The sequence below is a fragment of the Felis catus genome, chromosome D1 (assembly GCF_018350175.1).
Source record: "Felis catus isolate Fca126 chromosome D1, F.catus_Fca126_mat1.0, whole genome shotgun sequence".
In the NCBI taxonomy this organism is placed as follows: Eukaryota; Metazoa; Chordata; class Mammalia; order Carnivora; family Felidae; genus Felis; species Felis catus.
This window is the reverse complement of record NC_058377.1, coordinates 111,267,949-111,278,323: the sequence shown is the minus strand read 5'-3', so window position 1 is coordinate 111,278,323 and position 10,375 is coordinate 111,267,949. Positions and strand designations below refer to the sequence as shown.

Sequence of the window (10,375 nt, the reverse complement as noted above, 5' to 3'; positions counted from 1 at the left end):
CAGGCAAAGCCCTGCAGCGGTAACAGTGACTCTGGCTTCTCTGCCTCCCTGGCCGGATCCCCAGTGGGACTCTCACTCCCAAGGGGCAATAGAGAAGCTGGCCTGGGGCCCCTCCCCCTGCCGGCTCCTGGGGCAAACGGGGACCCCGCCCATCTCCAGGGGAAGAGACCACACATTCATGTCAAGAACCTTTCAGACAGCTTAAGGAGGTGTTTCTTACACAGCAATAAAAGGCAAATTGTAGAAAACTTCAGAGGGCCTCCTTTTCTGCATCCGAGGACAGAGTGTGACCTCGACGCCTGCACGGGAGACCAAAATGGACCAACCTGCTGTTTCCATGAGCTCCGAGAGAGGCAGACTCAGAAGTGACGGCTGGCGTGAGACACAAAGTCGAGACACGGTCGTTCCGTGATATTTCCAGGGCGCCTGTCGTGGGCCACACCCGGGGCGGAGTCCTCTGAGCCTCTGGAACCTAGCAGAGGAGACAGACCCCAGCATACAGGTCGTTCACACCGTGGCATGATCGGTGGCAAGCGCGGGACGGTCAGAGAGGCAGTGAGGGAAAGCATGCCAGGAAGAGAGGGAACAGCCCAGGCAAAGGTACAGAGGCTGGAGCAGACGTGGCGTGAAAGGTACCACAAGCTGTTCAGCATGAAAGGTGGGCCGCCTCCTTTGGGAAGGAGCCCCGGGCCTTGCTCTGGACGGGACTCCTGTCTCAGCTTCTGTCCCTTCCAAGACTGACCGTGATGATTATTTCACTGAAGGTGCTACTTTCCCGGCAAGCGGCCAGACGGGGCACCAGGAAGCCCCCGGAGAGCGAGAACGGCAGCCACGAAACTGGTGACCGTGGGCTCACCTGGTGTGAGTCTGGCCCGCGCGGGTGTCTGAGTCCTTCAGGTGACCCCGAGCACTGTGGGTTTCAGGACATGTCACGGGGTCCTCCTGGCCCTTGAGATGAGAAAGTTCGATGGCTTTGTCCAGTAGCCTTCATGATGTTTCCTCAAATGGACTTCAATTTCGATTTTAGACCAAGGTCAACACACGCAGAGCACACAGGCCACCGCTCTCCGTGTCTGCACTCATGGCAGACATGACTAATTGATTGTAGAACCCTCAACCCAGTACTCAGATGAGTGATCTTCGGGGTCTGGTCCACCCTTCCCCGCGAGATGGACACCCAGCTCGGTCGTGAAGCCCACGAGGGCCTGACTGCCCTCCCCCTCCTCTGGCCGCCGTTGGCCAAGACGCTTGGAAAACATCTCTCTCTCCCTCCCTCCCTCTCTTCCACGCGTGTGCACGCACACGCTCGCAGGAACACAAGACTGCGTGTATCACACCGTCGGAGACAAAGTCAAGGGCAAGTCGCGTACTGGAGGGCAGTTGCAGTCCCGTTTGACGCTCTGTCCCAAGGTCTAGCTAGGACAGTGCCCGGCACACAGAAGTCGCTCAATTAATAGTTGTTGAGCCAAGGGCATCTATGGGTCCGAGCTGTTTTCAGACCAATCGCACCGTCTCCGGGGCAGGTCACATCCCAGCCGCCTTGTGGGGGTCCCCTGGGTTATCATCTTTCTCCCCGAAAGGGGTGGAGCCTGAGAGACTGTGTTCTCATGAAGCAGCTGGTGAATTAGGGCCCGGAGAAGTTTCCCTGAAGTCTTTAACTCACCACTGAGATACGGTTCTAGATAAAGGCAGGGCGAGTGGGTCGGGGCGGTGAGAGTCTCGGGCGCTCACCCCCTCACCCCTGTCCCTTCCTCAGGGGAATTAATTGGTAGCAAAAAAGAGGACTTTAGGAAATAGCCGTGTTTAAAAGGCCCCTGCTTAATGTTCCCTTTAATTAGAATGGGTTTCACTTGACATTTTTTGCTGACCCGCCGGGGGAGGGAAGCCCCCGCCTGAGTGATTGCCCACTGACCCCGGGATTCCTGCGTCTCAGTTATGCCCCATTCGTGGGCTCCCTCAGCAGAGTTCAAAAGAATGGCTTTTTCTACAGCGGAACAACAGCCAGAGAGCAAAGAGTCACTCCCCCTGGTCCGGACGCTTCTGTGGGAACCTGGGCCGGGACATTCCTCTGTAAGAAGAATGTGCACACGGGGGACCGCTGGGTCCCTGCCAAGCCCGGTCGTTCAACAGGCTCAACAGGCAGGGCCTGAGCCCTAGGGAAGCCAGGTTCCGCACCGCGCCTGGGGAGGGGGACGGTGGGCAAGGTAGGCGTGCACCTGCCCCCGGGGCGCTCTGAGCCAGGCCGAGAGGTGGCCCCCGTGCCGCGGCGACTCTCGCAAGGTGGGACACGATGTGAAAGGCCAAGTGCTGGGGGAGCCCAGGGGAGGCGCCTGACTCCAGCCGGGGCAGGACAGGCCTTCACAGGGACAGCTCTGTCTAAGGTGGGACCTCGCATGAGTCAGGACGAGCGAGGCCGGGCTGCACTAACAAACAGGCTCCAGACTGAGGGTCTCAACACAACAGAGTTCGGTTCTTTCCTCTCGTCTCGGGCCAGCAAGGGTCTTCTTGGTGGGTCCCCTCGAGCAGCGACGCGGGGATCCAGGTCTGTGGTGGGAGCGAGGCACCCGGTTCGAACTGCCTCGACCCGGATGGCATCTGGAGAGACCGAGGGCCGCAGTTCCAGGGAAGCTGAGGGAGGTTTCCCCTGAACCCAAGAAGAGGCAACGGAGTGAGACCCACAGAGCCCCAGGTCAAGCCGGAGGTAAGCAGGCAAAGGAAGGATGGGGGAGAGAGAAAGGAGAATGGGCAGAAGGAGTGAAGGCACCTTGTCCGCCACACCTGGGCTTACGGTCAGGAGGCGACGGCAGCCCCCGGACGGGGCTGGCTGCCGGGAGAGGCCAACCGTGTGACCAGAGGGTGGGGAGGAGGCTGGAGGTTGACTTCACCGCCAATGGCCAATGACTTGATCCATCACGCTTGTAGGAGGAGGCCTCCGTGGAAACCCCAAAAGGTCTGCGTTGGGGGAGCTTCCGGCTGGTGGACCCACGGAGGCGTGGAGGAACTTTTCCCCTGACGGTGCGCGGAAACTCCGCGCCCCCCGCCCCGCCTCAGCTTTATGCCTCTCTCCCATTGGAGAGTTGCGTCCCGTTCTTGAGTTCTGTCCTCTTGTACTAAACCAGGAATCTGGAAAGTGAACTCTTTGTGTTGAGTGAGTTCCATGAGCCTTTCTAGCAATTCTCAAGTCTCAGGAGGAGGCGGTGGGAACCTCTGATCTACAGCCGGCCGGTCGGAAGCACGGGTGACAGCCTGGGCTCGCAACAGGCATCTGAGTGGGGACAGTGTTGGGGGACCGAGCCCGTCCCCTGTGCAGTACGGACAGGTAGACAGCAGCAGAACTGAGTTCATCTCCAGACCCAGCTGGTGTCTGGAGAGCCTGACAATCGCTCGGTGTGGAGAGGGACCCGCACATCTCTCTGGTGGCCAGAGTGTTCTAGAAGGTTCTAGAAGGTTCATGGCGAACAGAAGGGTTTGGGTGGCCAGAAGTGAAGTTCTGAGAGTGGAATTTAGGAACACGGAAGAGCCGCTTCAGCACTTTCAGTGCGGTGTTTCAACTCACTTACATAAAGTGCAGCGAAGGTCTTCTGAGGGGGAACCCTGAGGTTGGGGCCCGGGGATGGGAAGCAGCCAGCGATGTGGGAAATGGAGCGAAAGGCATTCCGGGCAGGGGGAGCAGTAAGTACAAAGGCCCTGGGGCAGGAAAGGATCCAGGTTGTTGGAGGCACGGGAAAGAATGCAGCGAGGCTGGTGTACCAGGAGCCGCGGGGGGAGGGACGTCCAGAGAGGCCACTGCAGCAGTTAAGATTCGGGGCCTTAAAAGGCTCTAGAAGAAGGGTAGGGTGCAGGCAGCGACAGCACTGAGTTCCCCCGGGCGGTGGTGGGTTGGGAGCGGGAGACACGGAGCAGGGAAGGGTGGCCTGGCTTAGGTGAGGAGCTGGGTGCGGGCAGTGAGGCCCGGGGACGTTGACAGTGGACTCCGGCCTGCCACCTGGGCAGAGACAGTGGTGCATTTGCAGAGCAGGGAAGGCAGGACAGGAGCAGGGGAGGCGAGGGGGCCGGTACCCGTGAACCAGCCAAGCGGGACGCGGGTGGCGGGTCGGGTGACCCGCAGCTCTGGGACGGGGCTGACGGAAGTCTGCCAGAAACGTAGTGGCAGATCTCCTCTCTTCTGGAAAGACATCGTCACCAGTACGCCAGGCCTAAGCGGGTGGGGAAGAAAAGAGACCAACAGGCCTTTCGAGCGGGGCGCGGCGAGGGCGCCCCCAGTGCACGGACAAAGGCACCAAGGCTCAGAGCGGGGAGCAAAGCCAGGAAAGCTCCCCGTGTACTTGGCATGTGTCGAGTGCGCCCCCGGCCTCGACGTGTCCGGTCGGCACAACAACCCCAGAAAACGGTGAGGAGGGTGATATCCCTGTTTACAGAGTGAGAAAGTGAGGCACCGAGAAATTCGACAAGGTCCCGGGGCCACCTGAGAGGCCAGTGGCTGGCCCGAGGTTCGACCCAGCCCAACCGACCTCACAGCCCCTGCAGTCACGCCCCAGGTGACACGGCCACCAGGCTGGACGCGAGACGGCCGCCGGCTTTCCTGACGCGGGGTGCCTCGAGGACACTCGGAATTGCAGAGCCTCTAGCCGCCAGGGAAGGTACTGGCTCACGTCGGAAATTACGCCTTGCGTGAAACCGGGGTCGAACCGCGCCCTGGCTGTCACCCGCTGGCATTCCCGGGCACGAGACCTCTCAGCCCGGTCCCCGGGGCTTGTCGGCAGAATTACCACGCCCGGAACATAGGACCCGCTGCCTTAGCTCAGAAGACGCGTGCTGATTAAAATATCCTGTGCCACCATGTGGAAACTGCAGACGGGCCCCCACAGCCGGCCCCCTGCTGAGGGGCACAGCCGTGGGGCCAGGGTGACGCGAGGGCCCTGGAGGTCAGACTGGGAAGAGCGGACCCCACCAGTTGAGCCCGGTCATCGCACGTGAGCCCTACGGCCGCCCTGCAAGCGAGTCCCTGTCTCCATCCTGCAGACGAAGAGATGGGCCCCAAAGCGGAAAAGCCACCTGCCTGAGGCCACCCGGCCAGCGCGCGGCACAGCCAGCCACAAACCCAGAGGTGTGGACTCTATTCACCTCTTCCGCAAATACATCTTGAGTCGGGCTTGTTCGGAGCCAGGTTCCGGCACAGGGGCTGGGAATAAATAAATTTAAAAAAATGACTCTATGCTTGACCTCAGTGACCTCGTGGTCAGGGCAAAGGAGCGTAAGAGACCCTCCACTCTGGAATATTCTCCAGCCTCAAAGAGGAGGAAGATGCTCACCCCTGCTACAGCAGGGACGGGCCTAGAGGGCGCGATGCTGAGTGACACGGGGCCGACACGCACGGTCCCACTCACGTGAGGGCCCTGGGGTCTCCAGATGCGCGAGACAGAGAGGTGGACGGTGGGCATCGGGGGAGGGGGCGCGGGCATTAGCGTTCATGGGACAGAGTTTAAGCTTGGGAAGGTGGAACGTTCTGGCGAGGGATGGTGGGGACGGCGACACAGCGGTGTGAACATAGTTAACACTACTAACCACACACTTAAGAAGATGACTTAGATGCTACATTTTGTGTTACGTGGATTTTTTCATGGTTAACCTTTCCTTAATCAATTTTTTTTTATTTTTTTTTTAACGTTTATTTATTTTTGAGACAGAGAGAGATAGAGCATGAACGGGGGAGGGGCAGAGAGAGAGGGAGACACAGAATCCGAAACGGGCTCCAGGCTCTGAGCCATCAGCACAGAGCCCGATGCGGGGCTCGAACTCACAGACCATGAGATCGTGACCTGAGCCGAAGTCGGACGCGTCACCGACTAAGCTACCCAGGCGCCCCTCCTTAATCAATTTTTGAAAAAGAAACGATTCACTTCGTTCATTGGTTCTACAGCCATGACTAAGGGCCTCAGTGCCCCCGTTGGCACTGGGCCCGGGGGGTTCGCATGTGTGTGTGTGTGTGTGTGTGTGTGTGTGTGAGGGCACACATCCCCGACCGAGAAGGTGCCCGTGCTGGTAGGGTGCTCCCCCGCTCCTTGGCCAATGACCCCAGCCGCAGGGGAAGCCGGGCACGGGGCAGGATGCTTTACAAACACCGCCCATCCAGTGCTCTAGGGGAAGCCATGATGATCCTGTCTTGCCCAGGAGGAAACTGAGGCTCAAAATGAGTAAGCAGGAGACCACCATTCCCACCTCCTATACTGGCGCTCTCTTGCTTCGTAACATGTTACCCCAAAATCACCGGCCGGAAACGACACGTACTTATCGTGACCCACAGTTCCTGCCGGTCAGAGACCCAGGGGCAGCCGGGCCGGGTGGTCCCGGATCGGCACCTCTCACGAGGCCGTCGGGCTGGGCTCATCTGAGGCCTGACGAGGGCTGGAGGGTCCACCTCCAGGACGCCACACTGGCCTGTTTCTCAGCGCGGGGACCTGTCCACAGGGCCGCAGGGGTGTCCTCACAGCATGGCGGGCGTCTTCCCCCAGAGCGAGCGGTTGAAGAAACCAGGACAGAAACTGCAGGCCTTCTGCAACACGGCCTCGGGGGTCGTCCTCCCTCATTTCCACACAGCCTCCCGTCGGTTACAAAGTGAGCATGTTGAGGGGGGAAGGAGGTCCCTGAGGGAGGGAAGAGCGAGAGCTGAGGCTCGTTGGAGGCCATCTTGAACCGGCGGCCGCCCCCGGCCTGTGGGGCTCTCCTGAGCTGCAACCGGGCCGGTGGTCATCCACACTGCGGTCTCTGGCATCCGAGGACACTTCGGAGACAGCCGGGCCCTGGCAGAGGTGGAGGCTGTCCCAGAGAGGCAGCCGCGGAAACACAAGGGGTGAGTGGGCCCGGGGGCATCCTCCTCAGACACGCACACAGAGGGGACCTAGGGACGGGGTGGCCCTGGGGGACGGCCGCATTCCCGGATGTTGGCGCCAGACCTGACATGTGTCCACGGGGGGCGTGACCTTGCGTAAGCCCCCCACGCCCGCCCTGGGCCTCGGTCTCCCCCCAGGAAGCGGGGTGGTTGGTTGGTTCTCCCACGCGGGACAGAGAATACAGCCACGTGTGTCGGGGCCATCCCGCTGACGACAAGGGCTCCGGACAAATGTTCCCCATTCCAACAGGACAGTCACGGCGACGTGGAACCGGAAATAGGGCAGGGGACGCGGGCCTCGGCGGGGGGGGGGGGGGAGGGGGAGGCGTGGATGAATGGAAAGCTGCAAAAGCAGGTCGTCTGTCGTGAGCCTGTGTCCTGTCGCGGCCGCCGTTTGCCCGAAGCACGGCCCCCGGCAGCCGGGCAGCACCAGGGCGGCGTGGGTGCTGATAACGCAGGCTGATCGCAGCCACGACGTGTCCTGCTGTCCGTGGGCGCCCCACCCCCCCACCCCGCCGTGGCCGCGGCTCAGAGCAGGTACCGCTGGGCCTCCTCACGCTCCGGGAGCCTCGGACGGGCTGGTTAGCCTGCTCGAGGTCCCGCAGCTAATGAACAGGGGACCCAAAGCCCGTGCTTCCTGACCCCCACGCCCTCTGACCTCCCAGGCAAGGAGGGCGGCACGGGGCTGAAATTGTTTACTCCCGACCCACGGAGCCTTTGCCACGTCACCTGGCATTCACAGCAGCCTTGCTCGAGCCAACGTACGACTTGAGGTCAGTGCTGGGGATTGGAGGGATGGGGCAGGGGGGTTGCAGGTGGATCAGTGGGCGCACAGAAGGACCACTCCACAGGCGGGGGAGGGCTAAGCGGGTGGACGGACAGACGGCCCGGTGGAGGCTGGTGCCCGTGTGCCGGCCGGTGGATAACTCGAAGGGACGGCCGGATAAGCGCCAGAGGAGGATGGTAAATGTTGGCTAGAAGTGGGGACAGATGGACAGACAGGTCCAGAGGTAGGTGGGCAGAGGAATAAATGGGTGGGCAGGGCTGATCGTGGGCCTGACTCCGTGTTCCTGCAGCTGGGAGCTAGGGGACAGAGGGAGGCCGGCCGAGGAGGGACCTGTCAGGGACCTGCCGTCAGGCACCTGTCATTCGTGCGCACGAGCTCTGAGACTGCAGTGCAAGTGGCTCCTGGAACCTGGCCGGCGAACGGGGTCACAGTGGTCACACTGGTTTCGTGGCTGGGGGCCCAGAGATGGGGAGAGCTTCTCCCTCAGCCACACAGCCAGGACCAACCCCAGGGCTCCAGCCTAGGTCCAGGCCTCTCGGCTCTGACCATCATCTGGGCTCCGGCAACTTCGGCCCGCCCTGAACTCCAGCCTGCATCATGCCCCCTCGACCCGGCCTCACCCCAGGCTCTGAGGAGCCCCCAGAACCAGCACGATGGTGCCCCGATGTGCGGCCCCGTTTGGAGGGACCGGCCGAGGCCGGGTGCCCGTGAGAGAGCCGTGTGGTTCTTCCAGGGGTCCCCTGAGACCTGATGGTCCTCTAAGCCCCGGGGAGCCCCAGGAGCCTCTGTCCCTGGGAGCGGGGGTGACAACTTGATTCTCCAGCAGTGACTTCTCCCCCACACGTGCTGTGCGTCAGGCACCGGGCCCAGAGCCGAGGGCAGGGAGGTCCTTGTCTGCACCCCTGAGAGCCCCAAGCCCGCAAACGGCAGGCACTCAATCGGTGTCGCTCAAGAGGAGAGACAGTCCGGTCGTCCAGGGGCTGCCGCCCAGGCACATTTCTCCGAGTGTCTCGGAAAGAGGCAAGCCACACACGGCCCTGGCCTAGGGATCTGGTCTTTCCGTCCACTCCTGGAGAAGTGGGTGTTCGTGGGTGGCACAGGTGCTCGGTCTCAGCTACCCTGATTTTGAGAGAAAGCCAGGCCGCTCTGGACCAGAGGCCTCCACAAGTGGGGCCAAAACAGAAATCGGGGAACCCAGGGTGCGTCCTTCCAGGGCCTTCACCCCACGGCTGGGCGTGCTGACCTATCGCCTTCTGGCACGTTCCCCAGGGGTCGGTCTGGGACCCACTCACCCATGTGGCAGATGGAACCCTAGGTCGCTGCTAAAGAGAACGCTGGCTGTGATGGGGGGCACCCGGCACCCCACAGGGCCACTGACCCGTTCCCATCCGAGCCCCGGGAGCACGCCTGGCACACGGTGGGGCTCCAGCAAAGTTTGCGGAGTGAGCGCGTGACCTGACCGAGGAGAGCCGAGAGGCTTTGGACACAGAGGAGCCCGCGTCCAAACCCCAGCTCTCCCTTTAATGGTCCGTGCGACCCGAGGCGACGCGCTTAACCTCTGTGGGTCTCAGGTTCCCACGCTGTGAGATGAAGATCGTCACGTTCACTTAGCAGGAGCCTCGTGAGGATTCGGCGAGGATGTTTGCAAAACTCGGGGCGCCTGGTAGGTAGGTGCTGGGCAGGGGTGCGCCTGCCGGCCCCTCCCCCAGGCAGTGGGGCCGCCTCTCACCTGTGGGTGGCTGAGGCCCCGCCCCCTCGCAGCCCCAGCCGAGCAGGTGACTGCACGGGCCCTGGGAGCGTGGGAACTTCCTGCCGCCCTGTTTGTCTTGGGCGCCTGGGAGGGGCGGCCACCCTCCGTCCGCTCCAGCACGCTCCTGCCAGATCACCCAGCGTGAAAGGGAGGAATTGTTCCCGTGACCTTTGCTTTCCTTGTCAAAGGCGATTTCGGCAAGTGCCGTCTCTCTTCCCTGAAGGCCGGGCCAGCCTTGGTTCCCCTCTCCCAAAGGGACTGAAAGGGCCCTCTTGGCACCTGGGGGAGGTAAGGGCCCTGGGGGAACCTGTAGGAAACACCATCCACGCCTGCCAGCAGGAGCGAGGCCTCACCCCCTTCTATGCCCGCTGCCTGAGCCACCTGCCAGCCAGTGCCCCTTCCCCGTCCCACTAACCACCCCCCAACTCCTTCCTGGTCTTCCTTCCCCTCTGCGCCCCCCAGGACCCAGAATAGGACCCAGCCCAGAGTCAGAGGCTCAATCAACCTCCCCCGCCCAGCTGAGACACCCCTCCCCTCGCCCCGTACGGAGAGCAAGGCTCCCCCTCTTCCTCTCACTTCTACCTAACCCTGCCTTGGGAGGGTGTCCCCCCGTGCCGGTCTCTGCAGGTGGACCACAGGTCTCTACACCAGCTTCTAACCGCTGTCTCGGCCTCCTCTGCCCCCTGGTCACGTGGCCAGCCCACCGCCCACCTGCCCTGCTTTGGCATGGCTGGTGACCCCAGGTGTGACCCCAGCAGCCGTGGAACCCTGGCTACGTCCGTCACACGGTGGCCCCGCAGGCAGCACAGCTGGGGTTAAGGGCAGCCTGGGATCACGGAGGCCCCATTTCCGATTTTCCAGAAGATGCCAATCATTAATGATCATTGTTCTTTCCTTCTGGGGCATGAAAAAGCAGGTTCAGCTCACAACCGGAAAGGCAGCGGGTCAA

The 10,375-nt window shown here is 61.9% G+C and overlaps 1 long non-coding RNA gene across 1 annotated transcript; it reads left to right on the top strand.

Annotated features, from left to right (window-relative positions):
* Window positions 1-2,105: 2,105 nt before the first annotated feature.
* On the top strand, window positions 2,106-5,215 carry LOC111556259. Its single transcript, XR_006586735.1, has 2 exons — window positions 2,106-2,701; window positions 2,923-5,215. It is a non-coding gene; the product is annotated as an uncharacterized LOC111556259 (long non-coding RNA).
* Window positions 5,216-10,375: the final 5,160 nt, after the last annotated feature.